The sequence below is a fragment of the Barbus barbus genome (genome assembly GCF_936440315.1).
Source record: "Barbus barbus genome assembly, chromosome: 4".
In the NCBI taxonomy this organism is placed as follows: Eukaryota; Metazoa; Chordata; class Actinopteri; order Cypriniformes; family Cyprinidae; genus Barbus; species Barbus barbus.
In genome coordinates, this window is record NC_136732.1 from 20,980,896 (window position 1) to 21,000,016 (window position 19,121).

The following is a 19,121-nucleotide window of genomic DNA, read 5'->3' on the forward strand; positions in this document are numbered from 1 at the left end:
GCTTTCTTTCTTGCGGGTAACACAAAAAGGAGATATTTAGCAGAACGCCCAAGCTGTTCTATTTTAATTCAAATAAAGTGGATAGCAGAGATTGCCAGAGAATAACACATTTAAGTTAAGGTTGTTTATTACACACTTTTGTTCAAATGTTTGTTTTTGTTCAAATGATCGGTATGCTTTTTTATGTTCTTGAAAAAAAGTGTCATGCTGCATCAAACAGGGTTTCTTCCACAAATTAAGGCATTAAAAACCAAAATGAATATATGTCCTTGAAGAGCCCATTGGATGTTTGTTCTTGTTTTAATCATAAACTTACTTCATTCCTCAAGTAAATGTGTCTTGTTGACATTTGCAAACCTTAATATCATTTATTTATTTAAATTAATTCAAAAAGTAATGGAGGTGTGTTAAAGCTGCAAAACCCCTGATCAAGGCAGCATCTATTTAGACAAAAATATAGGAAAAACAACAATATTGTTAAATAAAACTTAAAATGACAGTTTTTCTATTATATATAACTATATAATTTATTAATGTGAAGCAAAGCTGAATTTTCAGCATCATTACTCCAGTCTTCAGTGTCACATGATCCTTCAGAAATCATTCTAATATGCTGCTTTGCTGCTCAAGAAACATTTATTTTTATCATAAAATGATAGTACTACTTAATATTTTTGTGAAAACAAATGCCTTCAGATACATATAATTTATTGTATATATATATATATTGTGTGTGTGTCTTCATCCACTTTCATTTTATGAGAAAAAAAAAAAGTATCAACATTCCTTAAAACCACATTATTTGTCATCCACAACAAAAAGTAAAGGGTTTGGAAGAACATGGGGTTCAATACATGTTGCCATGACAAATGATTCATTTATTTTTCGGGGGTTAGCTATTCATTTTAATGAGCTCTGAACACTATGAAACTATTTTCATGAGCACTAAAGGCAGCCAATTACAATTTAATATATTAAATTTACCGGTAGCGTTGAAACAATGCCACAGCTGCAGCAAGGGAACAAAGAGTAAACAGAATAACCTCAGTTTAGCTCATTTACAGTGTCAGACTTCAATTTAGCCTTACTGTGTGCTGAAAGCAGGAACACGTTTTCTGATGTACTAGATAAGAGAACAATGATGGTTTGTGTCTGCTGTGGATTACCACAATAACAAGTTTAGGCAGCATACTGCATTTCATCTCCTCAGCTGCGATGAACTTGCAGAGGATGCAGTGAGACTGGATTTGAGTGCCCGCTCTACAAATGATGTTCGTTCATTTCAGATGTCATGAAAAAAGTGCCTTTCCTGAGTCTAAAGAGGGATGCAACATACATTTTCAATTTATATTCTGTCTATCTGAAAAACTGGAGTTGCAAATTGCAGTGTCAGTACAAGGGAAAAGAAGTTAGAAAGAAGGGAGATACATTTTCAGTTGTATCAGATGCTTTGTTGAAGGGCAGAAAGAGTAGTGAAACAATAGAAACATTCAAGTTCTGCTTTTACATGTCTGCTGAGTGTTTATAGATTAAACATCTGGAAGGGAAAAAAACCCTCAAAAGCTTCTCAAAAATTTCCCGATCACATACCTCAAAAACAACTGATCAGATAAAAGACAAATAAAAAATGACTGATTTCTATTTTATGTATGTATGTATGTTTGACCAGTTTGGTGGTCGTGCAAATGTATCAAAGTAATTAGGAACAATAACGTGATGTGTCAGACTGGCATGATGGGACGGGTGTAGGAGACGACTAGGCCAAAAATTAAACAAGAATTTCTGAAGAAAATGTGAGTGCTTGCTCATGCAAAACCTGTCACAGCAACAGTATTGTGTTGTGGGCAGCTGCCATTGCAATGATATGTGTTTGCTAAGGTGTTGCGTAGAGTTTTTAGGGTGTTGCTGATAACTTCAAAAGTCAAGAGCCAACCCCAAGTTTGGACCCTAAACAAATCCCCCTGCTGAAACACACACACAAATAAAATAAAGTAAAATAAACAAACCTTTGCTGATCTCCCAGCCTTGTCAAGCTGGTTTGTTGGCTGGTTTAGAGGGGGTTTGACTAGGAGAACAGCTCTCCATCCACCTAAACTGGTTTAGCCATACCACCATCTTGCACAAGCACTTCCTTAAAGGAACAGTTCACCCAAAAATGAAAATTCAGTTATTATATACTCTGTTGTTATTCTAATGCCATGTACCGTTTTGTTCTTCTTTAGACCACAAAATTAGAAGTAAAATAAAAAAAATTAAAAATGTTCTACTCTCGTTCGAATAATGGGAATTAATACACAGAGAAAAAAAAAAAAAAGTACAATTGCTGTCATTGGGGTAGTTCTATTTCAAAAGGTACACCTTTGCACGTGATTTAATGCTAAAGTGTGCATATAAGAACCTTAAATGTACATATTGATAACTAAAATTTAGATATTTGTATTTACATGTACATATTTGTAACTTTTGAAAAGGTACCACCCTGTCACGGAACACTTAGAGAGCGCCGTGGAAAGACGAAGTCTGGGTCCAAGTGCAGGTAAGAATCTCTTTAATACGAAACAAAAAAGGCCAAACAAAACAGATTCAGGAACGGGATACATAAAACGACAACACGTGCATGTAGCCCCAGAGATGAACAAACACTACAACAATTAATTACAACTAATACAAATAATTCAACCAGCCAGAGTGGTGAGAGAGAGTAGAATATATAGTCTGTGGCAATGGGGAACAGCTGAGGGTGTAATAATGAGTGTCAGGTGAATGGAATCTGGAGAATTGAGTCCGGGAAGATGGGAGATGGTGACCTCTTGTGCTGAGAGGGAGAAGTGCAGGACCCGGACTCATGACAACACCCCAGTGACAACTTTTTTATATATTTTTTATTTTATTTTATTGAGATTGCAGCGTCCAGCATTGCACTTAAAAAATAAAAGATGCAAAAGTATCACAGAATGTTTCCATTTGTATATCTGATGTATATTCCAAGTGTTCCAGGGGCTTTTATTATTATTATTTTTTATTTTTTTGGAAAATAAAAAGTACTGTATTTAAAGAAAACTCCTGACCTTGGCTGTTGGTCTCCTACTGTATACACAACTACACGTTCTCGAGACACTTTTAGCTCTGCAGTTCATTCTGATTCGCTCAGGAAAAGCACAAGTGCACCATTTTGAGAAATCAAGATCAATAAAAAATGTGATATGAAATACAATGCCTAGAAATTCCAAAAAAAGTATCTGTGTCTTCACTTAGTAGACTTCGCTTAAATGATAATCAGAATGACAGCAACAGTTGAGAATGCCGTAACTTCATTTTGCAATGAACACAACCTCAGAGAATTCATAGATTGTGTTTTGTTACATTTTATTAACCTAGATTTCTCACGGGGGGGGGGGGGGGGGGGGGGGGGGTCTCCTTTTGTTATATTTCTCAGGAATATTATAATTGAATCAAAACTATTAAAAAACCCCACTTGAAATTACTTAAAATAACATTCACTGAATAATAATTATAATACTACTTATATACTCAGAAAATATATAATGTAAGTATATTTTTCAGCTAGTTGTCAAGGCAACATTTTCAGTTTAACCTGATGTTCTAAAAATGTGTAAAATTTAAATAAAATGTATAAAAATGTATAAAATAAAAAAATATATAAATAACAATATAAATAAAAAAACAATTACTAATAAAAATGACAAAACAAAATGATTCATTATCTACTCACCCTCATTTCTGATGAAATCTGAGAGCTCTCTAACCCTTTCTGACAAAAATAGCAACTTTATTGAATGTTGATAAATAACCGTTGAACAAAGTCATTATTTTTGTTTGTGTTGCGCACAGAAAGTATTCTTGGAATGACTTGAAGGTGAGTATTAAGGCATTTTCATTTTTGGGTGAACTATCCCTTTAAATGTAAAAGAATAGTAACGTACATTTGATTCTACCACAAAACACACTCCCTAACATACAAACATGACATGGTAGGTGGTAGGTTCTGCCGTCTGCAGTCTCAATCTACAAAAGAAATAGATAAGTACTTTTTTTTACTCCAAATCAATTTTACTGAGATTTTCTTCTTTTCAATTGTCTTCCCTCCCAACCTCTGATGGTAACCATGACGAAGAATCAATCCTAAACTGGAACAAATGCAGTCAGTTCATAGAGAGAATTGGTTCCTATTTGTTCCCAGCTGGTCAATACGCATTTGAAGCCCAGGCGAGAGCACTTTAATGAATGCGTGCTGGCTTGTTTACCATAGGAGACAGAGACATCATTTCAGACTCCATGTTTCTGGCCTGCACTTTGCCAGTGCATCATGCCATGATTACTATGAAGCCAATATAGGAATATTCCAGCATAATTTCCACAGCTGTCGAGCATCTGAATACTGGCACAGGTAGAGAGAAATATCATGCCAGCTTTCGCTGTGTGTGTGTGTGTGTGTGTGCCTACCGACAAACTGATTAATTATTTGTACCACTCTGGAAATACAGTTGTAACTAGTCAATTTAAAGTCAACGTGAAATTAAAATTTTAACTATTTACCCTCTTAGTGGACATTCCTGGTTTTAGGATTGATTTATGCATGTTTTTCAGAAAGTTCGTTTTTTTTCCCCTTTGTAATAAAAAATCAACACCCTACATTTTGTTATGTTGAATATCCTGTTCACTCCGAAAACATGCCGCAAGTAAAATAGGTTGTGAACTGGATTTCACATTGATGTTAAATAAAGAATTAACTATGAAATTTACCCTGTAGTATCGCATTTTGGTGAAAATTTGTAATGGCTATACATAAATGAGTGAGGGGATGACCTTTCAATGACCTAAGCTATTTATGTTTTTACCTGTCATTATAATGGTCTCAGAGTTTAAGTGAATACCTTTTAAATTCCAATTACATTTCTGAATTTGAACTCAAGTAGCAAACAAAATGCAGAACTTCAATTTGAATTTGAATGTAAGAAAGTAAAATTAAAATTCAGTTAAAATTAATTAATTTCTACCTAACAAGAAAACCAAAGAATGTCAAGACAAACTTTAAATGTTGGTTTGACCAAGTCTTGTTTGAAAGTAAAAAATACATAATAAACATAACAATTGCAATACCATAAAAAAAACAAAAAAAAAAACATACTTTTTATTAACCAAGGACACAAAATAATCAAAAGTAACAGTAAATACATTTATAATGTTACAAAATATTTAAATTTCAAATAAATGCTGTCAAAAATTATATTAAGAAGCACAACTGTTTTCAGCATTGATAACAATAATAATAATAATAATAAATAATAAATAAACATTATGTAATTCTTAAGTTTTGAATTTTGCACAACACTGATGATTGTTATGCAAAACCTTCAGCTTTCGTACATTTCTATAATTGATGACCTGTATATTTGAGGTTTTTATTGAGACAATCAAGTGAAAAAGTGCAAAACACTTATTTATTTGTTTAACGTCAGTGGAAAAAGTCCACCCAAAAAGCAAAGACCAGTAACACAAGCAGCATGAATTTTCCCATCACTCATGTTGACTGCTTTGCCTCCTCGTATTGATTAACAGACATTGTGTGTGAACAGCACTGCAGAGGGCCTGCCTTCAGATGTCACACCATCTAAAATCTTTATGGACTCTCAACATTCTGTCAACTGAGACTGTAACCGTGCAGAAATCCAATTACAGCCCAATACGATGCAATGACTATTAAAAGGATGATTTACATGGCGAGCAGAAGGCGCTCTGTACGTAGTTGTAGTCTACTGTACTGTTAATTCCTGAGAAATGGTTGTATGGCATGCTGATTGATAATATCGACCCGGACCGAAGACCAGTCATCGGGGGCCACCATGTGGAGGCGTCAATAAGCGTCCATTTAAAATAAGAGCATGCCACAAATGGTGAAGAAATTCAATTTTCCATCACTCGTTTCAAAGAGCGTTGTTGTGTGGTCTCCTTGACACGTCCCATCAAACAAAAGCACCGCTATGCAGTCGAGAGACTACAGACTGGCAGAGCACTTAATGTACACGGTTATCCATTCCCCAGGAGCTCACTTCTGACAGAGCACCAGCACCTCTAGACTCCATCCACGCTACTCACTGCCAGTGTGAAAAATATAAAACATGGATTGTGCATTCTTGGTGAGAAAATTCTTGCCAAATTGGACTGTGTGTCTCTTTTGATCTAGTTAATATCTCCTTGCTGAAAGTATTACACAACAATTTTAAGCAGAACTATTTTCAATGCTGACAATAATAGTGTTTATTGAGCAGCAAATCAGCAAATTATAATGATTTCTGAAGGATCATGTGACACTGAAGACTGGATTAATGATGCTGAAAATTCAGCTTTGCATCACAGGAATAAATAAATAAAAATGTTATTTTTAAATTGTAATAATATTTCACATTATTACTGTTTCTACTGCATTTTTGTTCAGACAAATGCAGCCTTGAGCTTCAATGGAAGAAGAACATGTGACAGTCTCTACAAACAGTCACATGATATGATCAATGTCATGTATACGTGCTTGAGTAAAGACCTAAATACAGCAGAATATTTATTTATTTGTTTATTTATTATTATTATTTTTTTTTTTACAACTTTACATCACATGTTGAACAGTATATTTTACATTTCAGACCTCAGGAACCCACTGTATATATATTATAGGCCTTTTTTAAAAGATGTTTTCATTAATCATTCATTTAATATCCAGCTATCCAGTGCGTTGCGATTGGCCAAATACCTCAAGCATGTGACAGAAAAGTTACGTCCCTTACCGTATTGTGATGCCGTGTCCCGGTGCGACGACACAAAAGCAATAAAACCCATTATAAACAGGCTTTTGTTGCATCCAGTGGGGACATAATTATTGATTATAATGACTTATACTGTCTTTAAACATTACCATGTCTGCATTTGTGATCGGAGAAACGACAAACAACAAGCGCTACTCTACACTGCTCAAAACTCGCATTTGTATAGTCAGTGGCAAATTCTTTAAATATGAAAACATACTTACAGGCTGTGAGTCAGAAGCGCCAGACTGTCCTTGCAAAGTTGGAATTGATACATCTCAAGATGGCGCCGCGCATGGCAGCCATTGTGCTTGGCTCTCCAATTGTTTTAGTGTTTTTGTTAGTTTTTCCTGTTTTTTGTTTGTCAAACACAATCAGATTAACCAGGGAAGAACTGCTGAACATTCGGCAGAACACACCACAAAATCTCCAACCGGTTTTCGATTATTCCGATGTTTTGCTGAACATAGTAGTCGGAGGAGATGCAGCGCTGTTTAGACGCTTTAGGATGCACAGACTGGGGAAGAGAGCCGGCGCGCTCGTGAAGCTCAGACAGCGCGGATTTTGAATGCCGTTGCCTAGCATCTGGCTAATCACAAGACTACGGAGGGTAGTCCGGACTGCTGAGCGAATCATTGGTACAACCCTCCCCAGTCTCCAAGAACTGTACTCATCCAGAGTGAGCAAAAGGGCTGGTAAAATCACTCTGGACCCCTCACATCCAGCACACTCCCTCTTTGAACTGTTACTGTCTGGTCGACGCTACAGAGCTCTGAGCACCAGAACAGCCAGACACAGGAACAGTTTCTTCCCTCAGGCAATCCATCTCATGAACATTTGACCTCTTAACAATAAACATGAAACACACAACACTATCATACTTTTATTTTTTATTTAACACACATACTTATTACATTTCAAATTTGCACCTAACATACCTGTACATAATGAATTGTCTATTTTGTATATTGTGTTTGTGCTATTTTGCATATTGTCCATTGTATATTTGTACATTATTTTTTAATTATCTGTGTCCTGTCCTGTCACTGTCATTCTGTCGCACTGTGGAGCTACTGTCACTACAACAAATTCCTTGTATGTGCAAATATACCTGTAATAAGGTATATTTAAATAAAATAAAGCTAATTCTGATTCTGATTCCGATTGCCCCACTTTTTAGAAACAGCCTTTGAGCAAGCCAGCATTGTAGGCTACTCTTCCAGGTTCAGGAAATAGTCCTCTGTAAAATGCGCTGCACACACTCTAATATTTAGGTTGAACTGTTCTGGAACAGTGTTGTAAATACAACTTTACCACTGATTTCTAGTTGTGTCCTCTTTTAGAAGCCCAAACAAAGTAGTTTCGCTTTCAAAACGAAACACAGCATCTCCACCGCGCCGGCGGTAGCAACAATACGAGAATAATAGCCCTGCCTTCTTTCTTTGCATAAACATTTGGGCGGTGTTTTGCAAATCTTCCCACACCATGACGTAAACATGTGGGGGCGTGTTTGAATGAGCCGTTTTAGGAGGGCGTAGTCGAGTCTTAACTTTTATAAATAATATCTCTTTGGTTTTGAGACTTTAGTCTTTGCAACTTCAGGGATCTTATCTATGCATGAACAGCTTGTAACACTCCAAAGAGAAAGAAAAACTTGAAATCACATCATATAAATAAATGTAAGAACCATACATTAAAAATATTATTGAACACTGTTTAACCTTTCAGATTCTACCTGCATACTATATACATATTCATCTAAACAAACAAATAAATATTTGGACTCTAAATCTGAATTGTATGCCTTCAGAAACAAAGAAAAAAAAACATGGAGACATGCATATTTTCATAAAAACAATAAATAATAATATAATAAATAAATAAATGAACACACAGAGAAATACAATGAGAAAAAGTATGAGCTGTCAACAATAGATAAAGTTAGTTTCAACAGCAGAGAGCAGAGGCAGTGCCTGTTCATCACCCTGTTGTATGAGAGGTGCTGCTTCAGTGTAATTTATGAAGTGTGAGGCTCCTAACAGCATCATCAACAACACCCTCTCATGCCCTTCTCCCCCTCTCCATGTCTGCATCTCTCCTCTCTCCTCCTCCCTCTATTCCCCTGCCTCTCACTATCTCCTCTTCTGAAACGTAGACAGCCCCACAGTGCATTTTTTCAGCTCTGCTCTTTAACGCTCCATTCATCACTGGCAGAAGAGCTTGTCTCTATCTCCTCCCCAGCACTGGCCAAGAGGACATGCTTCCACATTAAACACCTATTCCTCACCCTGTGTCTTACAGGATAAAAGTGTCCCTGCTATCGTAGCTCAGCATCTTCTCTGAATTAAAGAGGACTTCCATAATTTTTCAAGATTGCATCTTAGTGGTTTCAAGTGAAGAGGCTCTGAAAAAAAGAGGAATATTGATTGGACAAGAATTGCTATAACTGGAAATTAATTAACATGTTGCAAAAATCTATTAATATGTTGCACAAACACTTGCAATAAATAAATAATATGTATCACTAACATCATAATACAATATAAAGCACCTTTATATTAATATTGGTAAAAAAAAAAATCTAATCCAATACATTCAATGCAGTGACTATGTATAATACCCCAGCCCTATAAATATATTAATTAATAACTAGACTAATTAATTCCCCAGCCTTACAAACAAACAAATAGATAAATAAATAAATATTCACTTGACTACTGCCACCTATCAACCTGGAAGAAAGATAATAAATGATTAATATTACAAAGGAAATACATTTTTATTAGTATTATTATTTTTATTACATTTACATTTAGATTATTGTTATTATTATTATTTAATATCATATTTTTAGCATTTTATTTTTTGTTTGTTTGTTTTTACTCTTTTTAATTGTAATTTTGTACAAGATTAGAAATGTTACAATCACTACATGTTTTGTCCCCATGTCAATAAAACTTGAATCTCAGTTCTCAGTGGTGATCAGATCTCCACCACTGAGTGTCTCCCTATTCACATTTTGCAGCCAGCAGTGTGTCTGTAGCTCTTCTGTCACTCTCATTTTTCTCCACCTCCACCAAAAACTAACTGAACTCATCACTTAATAACATTGATGGCTCATTTCACTACACCACAGCTGGAGAGCGTACTGTGTGCATCCATTATAAAGCCTTCACAAAAAGAGAAAGACTAATTATGAGAAATTTTGTCTCATTTTGTCTCACTGCAACAAATTGAATGTCATAAAGCACTGAAAAAATCCTGCTATTGTAACAATGATTTAGCTGTAAATTACATGAGCAAAGGAAGTAAACAGTTATTTTTCACTCAAGGAAATTAAAACAAAACATAAACAAGCTACAACAATGTAGTGTATTTTCCCTGCACTAAAGAGTCCAATTGCTCATTGCTAACTTTATACAACTCATGAGTTCATCCATATAAAAACATGTTCCGTTTTTATGACTCTGGACCCCTCTGAAATAAATATAAACTATTAAACTGAAACTCGTCAATCTACCTCTGAGATCACACTGAGAAACTTCTCAATCATGTTCTTTCACATCATCTGGATCACATTATGGCACATCATTTATGCGCCATGTTGTTGTTTTTCCCTAGAGGAACAAATACAGGAGAGAAACTATTTGCAGAGTTGTTCAACATTTTTTATTTCTATCTTAAGTGAAATAAAAAAATAAAAAAACTAATTTAAAAATTTTAATAAAAGTTTTTAAATTAAAATACATTTTTAAAAAAGCATAGAGTCATTCAACAGATAATATTTTTGCATTTCTGACGATTACGTACTATGGCTTGCAAGTGTCTGTTGTCTTTTCCACAAAATAATAAAGGCATACAAATAAAAAGAGACTGAAGTCAGAAATCCCATTTGAGCAAACAATTTCTTTAAAACTAAATTGAATCTTTATTTTAAAAAACTGGTTTAAATGTGCATCTATGTTTCGATGGAGATGTTTGTGTATTGGTCAAATAAAAGCACAATTGTAAGATTACACTATTAAAACAAAGGCCACTGTGAGATATTCAATGATGAATGCATAATGCCAATCACTTTCATTATTGATCAGTGTGGATCTGATGTGCAGAGGTGAAGTAGAGCATTATGGATAGTAATAGGCAGCATCTGCAACACTTTATTCTTCCTTGACAAGGTCAAATAGTGACAATATAAAAACATGGCTCCTACTAGCCATGACCCAATCGCAAGATGTACCAAACCGCTTTTCTGTCAAGGTCAGCAAATGTCACAACACAAACTCACTTCGGTCAGAGCGAGCACATATAAATGCATAACGCGTTTTCCTTGGGTCAGAACAAAACAGTTGTTTTTAAATTGGATCCACGTTTGCGGCTGACCTTTTTTGATTGAGTGTAATAGCAAACAGAGCTAATGCAGAAAGGTCAGTGGTACAGACAGCTTTAATCATATAATTGGCTATTTTTTTCCTGACGAGACAGCTCTGTTGTGGTGGGTGCACATCCCACATCCTCTTCAAAAAATCCACTGCACATCCACAGAGTAATGACATGTTTCCTGTCATATCCGAGCAAACAGTGATGCCTGTTTAATCATGGAGCGAGACTGTCCCGATTTGACACACGGGGAGTGAGTTTGTGCGTTAACAGTTGCTTCCAACTCCAGCTCTGTACCTCCTGATGGACTCATTACGTATTCCGCGTCAACATCTAGAGCATCATTTCATCTGAAAATCATATAACCACACCATATGAGAGAGAAAAGAATTCAAGCAATGCATAATATGCTGAATTATGTATTTAACACACTGTGTATTCAAAACATCATTGGTGCTAATACAATCCAATGTGAAAAAGTTGCTTGTTTTATGCTATAATACAAGCAACCACACTCTAAAAAATGCTGGGTTAAATACAACCCAGCACTGGTAAAATATGGATGAACCCAGCAATTGGGTTGTTTAGAACCAGCGGTTGGGTTGCTGCCCAGAAGGTCGGGTTAAACATTTAACCCAATTGTTGGTTGAAAACAACCCAGCATGTGTTCTGTCCAGTATTTACCAGCACTGGGTTGTATTTAACCCAGGATTTTTTTAGAGTGCACATAATAGTGCACAGATAGCAAATTAAAGTAAGGACAGACTGATCTTGTTGGACAAAGGCTGTGCATGCAATCAAACACTAGCATCTGGCTTAATAAATTGTTCACAGGAAGGTAGCAAAATTAGGCAAACAAAAACTATATTTGGTAAAAGAAACTAAAGCAAGAAGTGGGCTACATATAGGTTCACTTGCATATGGCCATATGTGCCATAAACACGAGGCCACCAAAAGCCAAATACGAAGTTAAAACATAATATCAACCATGCCATGGCATCTCTGAGCAACTGTAGGAAACGAATCAGGGGCGTTTGTAATGAATTAATGTGTGAATCAATTGAATGAATGATTCATTGACTCACTCATGCAGACAGTAACCTGCAGAAGAATCAATGAATGTATTTACATGCACACTCTTACAGGGATAGTTCACCCAAAAAATGAGCATTCACTGAGAATGCCATCCAAGATTGAGTTTGTTTATTCATCAGAACAGATTTAGAGAAATTTAGCATTGCATCACTTGCTCACCTATGGATCATCTGCAGTGAATGGGTGCCGTCAGAATAATCCACAAATTATCCATACAACTCAATCAATCAAATAATGTCCTTTTTTTTTTTTTTTTGCCAGCCGAACCACTAAGATGTAAAATATGCTTGAATATTTCAATCATTTTAATGACACATTTGCATGTACAGTACAGTTTTCTGAGGTCTTAATTGCAATAATTGAAACATTTAAGTAAACAAATAAAATATTTAATCTTGTTCTATTTTCATGATTTTCATTTTTTCAAAATTCTTTATATACAAGGCTGCATTACTTGGCCAGAAAAATATATTGCAAAATTATTGCAGAAAATTAGTGGTTTTCATCCTTGTTCTTTGAGACTGAAAATGTGCAATGAACCAGGCTGAAAACTCCTGTCATACAGTAAATTGTGATTGCAGTTTGAACTGCGATAGGACATTTTATCTAGTAAAATTAAATATCTAAAAGTATATTTATGAATTACATTGACATTTCAGTTTTTTTTTCAATTAATTGTGCGGCCCCATTAATTAATTTTAATTTTACATTCAGTTTAATGAATTATTAGCTTTTAATAAACTCACAACCCCCATTTGGGAAATATTGAGTTAGAGCAGAAGCAGAGCAAAAGGAGTCCTTCACAAGACAAAGGCACACTGCTCCAAGTGAAACATAAATTATATAGGGGGCAGCCTTTACCCCCTTGTTTTCATAACTGAATGAATGTAAATAGCCAAAATCATATTCTAGGAGGCAGCAAAGTCAGTGTTCAGGCTCTGGGGGCTTTATCAGACAATACAGAGAATATTGGGATCTGTTTGCTGATGCATGCTTTCCTCGTGCATTCACATTATGTATATCCATAAAATGGCCTTTGGCTTCTCTGAGCCCACTGGGCCAGGACAGAGATTAGATTGAAAAAAGCATCTACGCTCTGCATTAAGACTTCTATCTCCTCTCCATCAGCATATCAATATGTGTGTGTCACATCCAGCACCTGTAGTGTGTTTGCATCTGTGTTACAGCAAAACATGACTCAGATGGCAGATCAATCCCTGCTAAACGAATCACCACATGAGTGCAATTTGAGTGCCAAATAATTACTCCTACATGAATTGAATAATTCAGCAGAGTGGATTATTTGTTGCATGTTGTTCAGATATTGTCGAATAAATGTCAGTATGAGATCATCAAAAAGTGATTAGTGAACATGATAATTACACAGTACTCAGTACACTAGTAATCTATAATGAAACTTTGCTAATTTGTGTATTTTTGTCTGTGATAAAGCAGGTCATCAAGTTGCATGTAAGTAATCCTTTTTTAAAACTTTTTTTTACATGCTACTTAAAAAAACTTGGGAAGATTAAAGGCTCAGTTCAGAATTCTGTTATCATTTACTCAAATGAGGTTCCAAACTTTATTTTTTGATCAGTGAAACTTAAAATAAGATATGTTGCTAGCCAAACCATTTCGGTTTCCATTGACTTCCATTATATGGACAGAAAATACAATGGAAGTCAGTTCGAACTGAAAATGTTTGGTTACCAACATACTTCAAAATATATTCTGTTGTGTTCTACAGAATAAAGAAAGTAATACAGGTTTGGAACAACATGGATGAATGTGAGGTGAGTAAATGATGACAGAATTCTTATTTTTGGGTGAATTATTCAATTTTTTTAATGATTTAATGATGTTCCACTAAAACAGGAAATCCAGCTGAGGCCTATTTATTCTGCACAAAACTGATGAAAATCTCATGCTGCCTTCAAGAGATGTCAGAATAATTATGTTTATGAGATTAATGAACATGGACATGATTCCACATTTTCTATAATTACCACTGGGAAATGTAGAATTTTGGTGGACATGACAATTTCATAAATCATGGCAAAACCTAATTACTGCTGATCACTATTGAGCTTTAATTGTTTATGTAGACTGTACAGTTTTACGTATATGCATTTTGCGTACTGTTGCCAAAGCCCAGCAGGAAGTAGGATGTCGTTTTCTGTGGCACCACAAGAATGAAAATCAAGCTAAAATACACAGAAACATCATCAGTAATACACCTAATGCACATCTGTTGCTCCACATTCTGCTGCAGTGAGGCTTCAAGGAAAAGAAATTGCCCAGGGCATTTATTTTGACTAAAATCCATTGAATGAATCACTTGAATCAAATTATAATTACCACTTACGGATCTTAAGGAGGACCTCAGCACCCAAATTGATCAAACTGAACATTGGGTGAGAAATATATTTACACTAAATACAACTAATAAAACTAAAAACTGTGTAAATAAATTTAAAACATAAAAATAATCAGCTGCATTCAAGTATTTAGTACAAAATGGAACACTACTGAGTGAGAACTGTTTATGTTGAACATTTAAAATGAAACGATTCACTCCTGAAGCAGTTAAGAGCACATTCTAATCATCATTTTTTTTTTCTCATATTTCTCATATCCAGCTTCAGGACAGATGTAGTTTATCAAAGGCTCGGGTTGGTCCCAAACTCTCCCTCCAATGATGCCCTAGGGCCTCACTTCATCAGAACAACTAGACACTCAGTACATAGCCATACCCTCAGAAAATAAGGCCTGCCATCTATTGACTGATAAGAGAAGAGTCTAACCTGCTAAAATAAAATTACAGACTTCTCATATATTTCATTATTATTTCCTATAGCGCCAGCAGTTTGAGGCTCCTGAGAAAAGCCCAGGGCAATTCATTTTTTATGAGACCCAGCTGAAGTGTGCACTTATCTGCTTTATTTTACCAGGATTATTTCAAGTCGGAAGGAAGCAATTGAGAATGTAATAATAATAATGTGTTTATTGCTGAAACTTATAAGGATGATATAAATGAACACACTAAACAGCATGCGATTTTCAAACGGATCGAGATTATTGCTGTATTTATGCTAATTAAAAACGTTTTCTTTTTCTTCTTGGAGTGTGGATGACAAATCAAAGCTATTCATATTTGCACGTGAACCTGTCACTCTTCACTCTCTAGCAGTTTCTGTTAGTCACTGACTAGGATGCAGATGCTGGAAGTGGGATGCGTTCTTCCATGCCACAGAATCTGTCACTATTTTGTTCCGTCTCCCTCTCTCTTCTCTCTGTGTTGTTAAAGGGGTCATATCATGAGGAATCCAATTTTCCTTGATCTTTCAAGATAAAAGAGCTTGATGCAGTTAAAATAAACTGTAACTTTCAGAGCTTAAAACTTCCTCCGCAGTGAAAAAAATAAGTAATTTCTTGAAACTAAGCTGCAAAAATGATCATTCTGAACTTGCAAAACAGATAAACGCATCAACACATGACCGTCCACATTTGCATGTCATTAGCAGAGATTGGGTGATCAAAAACTTGCCCCTCAGTCAAGTTAATTTGGGAGAAAAAACTCAGTTAAACGATTTAATTCCTCTAAATAACATATTTTATCTTTTTAATATATTTTTTTACAATTAAACATTTGATAGACAGTTGTGTCTAATCTGATTTACATTGCTTTCAAGAGCTTTATTCACCTACTCTTAAAGAGACAGTTCAACCAGAAATGAAAATTCTTTAATCATTTCATCCCCCCCCAGGCTGTTCCAAACTTGTACAAATGTTTTCTTCTGTTGAGCACAAAATATGATATTTTGAAGAATGTTGGTAGCCAAATGGATGACGGTAGACACTGACTTACATAGTATGGAAAATAAATAAATAAATAAAAATACCATGCAAGTCAATGGCTACCGTCAGTGTTCTTCTTTTGGGTGAACTATCCCTTTAAATATAAAGGTTCCAAATGTTTTTTTTTTTTTTTTTTCAGTGATCCCAAAAAGAACCCTGAACAATTCTTAAAAGATCTATTTTTTAGTGTGAAAAACATTTTATTAATCTGAAGAACTACTAACATTTTAACAATACAAGCATGAAAATTAGTCAAGTTATCCTTTAATCACAGCAAATATAATCATAACATTTTAAAAGCTCAACATGGATAATAATTATTTAATATGCAAACATTTTAATCACAGCAGTGAGCCTTTACATTGAAGTTTTAAATGAGACATGCAAACTGAGTGTCTAAATATGATAGAAATGTCTATTCTTTCTAAACTATGACCAATTTTGATTTAAAATTGATGGAACATTATGAAAAATCAAAAAATGCAATTCATGACCACTTTAAGAAGAGTATATTGCCACTTCAAATGGTCAGTTTAGGCAATTTAGTCTTCACAGATAATATCAGATTTTTTCTTTTTCTTTTTTTTTTTAATTCATGGAACTACTTCAACAAAGAATACAAGCTTCCCATTTCTGTTTTTAAACCATTCAATACAGTTGCCCCATAGACTCCCATTGTAAGTGGTAATGTAAGTGCATTTGCAGTTGTTGCTATTATTTTCAGTTGAAATACACAGAATGCTATCAACCTTGGGTTGTTTTCAACCCAGAATATTCTTTCAAATTGATTTTCCTTCATGTGTTATTTTTAGTTATTTCTTTATTTTATGCTATGCTGTCCTCCTGCTGTCTTTTATCCCGTTATCAGGACAGACAAAGAGAGAACAAACACTATGTCAACTTTTTGTGCAAGCTGTCTTAAAGGTGGGGTAAGCAATTTCTGGAAGCCAGTGTTGATATTTGAAATCACCAAAACAAACACGCCCCTACTCCAAAAGGGTCTCGCCCCTATTTTGATATCTCCGCCCCACACATAAGTAACCTACGCAACACAGGCAACGATTAGTTCTGTGAAACAAAGCAAAACCAATGTTACACCGTGTCTACACCAGACGCGAGCGGCGCAACAAAATACTATAGAAGTCATTATAATCAGTGATGACCAATCCCTGACAGAAAACTGCTGCCGCGTTCTATTTATGACGTGCTGAGACAAATTTCAATTGATTTTCAACGGTCGCTTTATCGTGTCCAGTATATGTAGACTTTAGCTGTTGAGGTGTGTCGCATCTGGTGTAGACACGGTGTTAATCACCTATCTAGAAGAAACAAAGCAACCTCGGCGTCCGATCGCAGGCCTTCCGCTCCTTGAGTTCTCTTCAGCGCTGGAAAGCTGATCCGATATTTACACGGGTCCTACTTCTTGCCTTATCTTTCCGCAGACGTTTTCCTCTTTTGTTTTTTATCCGCCATCTCTATCTTTCTGTTGCTCGGCTGTTCACTGAACGCTCTCTCCTCCACATCATGAGTAGACACGCCCCTTACTGCTGATTGACTACAAGTTTGTTTTGGTACTCAGCCCGGACTCAGTTTTCTAAAGCGTTTTTTAAAAATTACATACACCACCTTTAATTAAATATTAATGACAAGACGTCTGTCCTCTTAGGAACTACTTACATCACCAACAATGTTCCCAACATAAATTAAGAGCACCATTTTGCCTTTGTCAATCAGCACAACACTTAAAAATTTACCATGAATCCACTCTGCACACAGATTGGAGGCCGACCGAAGAGGAATCACCCAGTGTCTCGCTGCGCTGATTTTATTCCTCTAGCATTGGCAAGATAAATATATGTCAACGTGCGCTGGGCTGCCCCCTGTGCTGCCGTGATTATAGCGTTTAATAACTCGCCTTCAGTAATACATTGACATTGTCCGGCTAGGATCATTGCCAGGAAGTCTTGATTTACCAAACCCCTTGAAGGGGGAAAAAAAATCTCATTCAGCAGATGGATTGCTGAAAAGGCTCTCCAGCAGGCCTATAAATCATTCTTTAATCAGAGCCTTCAGTGAGAGCGCAGAACCACCGCTGGCCCACTGGAGGACCCCTGACTCAATACTGTCTATGTTACTGCTCTCCACATCCTTGTCTCTTTACCCACCCCCACCCGACACACACACACATGCTCCCCCTCTGTCCATTCATCTCAAGACATTTTCTGAACCCCAAAAAAACTCAACTTGTCGAAAGCTTGCAGTTTTGAAAGAAAATGTCTACAGTGTAATGTGATGTCACTGTTACTCAAAATGCAAAACAATTTGTCAATAATTAGTTATACAATGATTGCTTTCAGCCTCGGACAATGCAAAGAACTTGGATAGCAAAAATCATAAGCGTCAGTCATGACTGAAACACAATTTTTGGGGGTCAGGGTTCACAGGTTTTTATATGTCCACTGGGAAACAATATAATGTTTGATATTATGAGAGCAAATCACTGAATATGAGAAGTGTTTGCAAAGTGTATGACTTCATATGTTTGGAAAAATATTTTATTATTAGTGTAAGTTTTAGCACAAAAATAAACTGCAAAAAGGCACACGCAAATAAACCTGATATGAGTGTAACAGCATATTGCCTTTAGTTTTCTGTGTGAAATGATCTGAGCTTATTACTTTTTGAAGGACAGATTCTCCATACATTTCCAATAATGCTTTCCATGTTTTACGTATGTGTTTTTTGCAATCTATCTATCTATCGATCTATCATATTTTGGATTATCTTATATTTTTAATTTTAGTTTCAGTTTTCATTTAGAGTAAATTTTACTAATTTGAGCTTCATTTGTTTCACTTGTTTTAAATATTATAATTATTTATTTATTTTTACATTTTCAATTAGTAATTTTAGTGCTATAACTTAAACTTATTTCACTCAGTTTTCTAAACAAGTTTCTAATTTTCCTTTAGT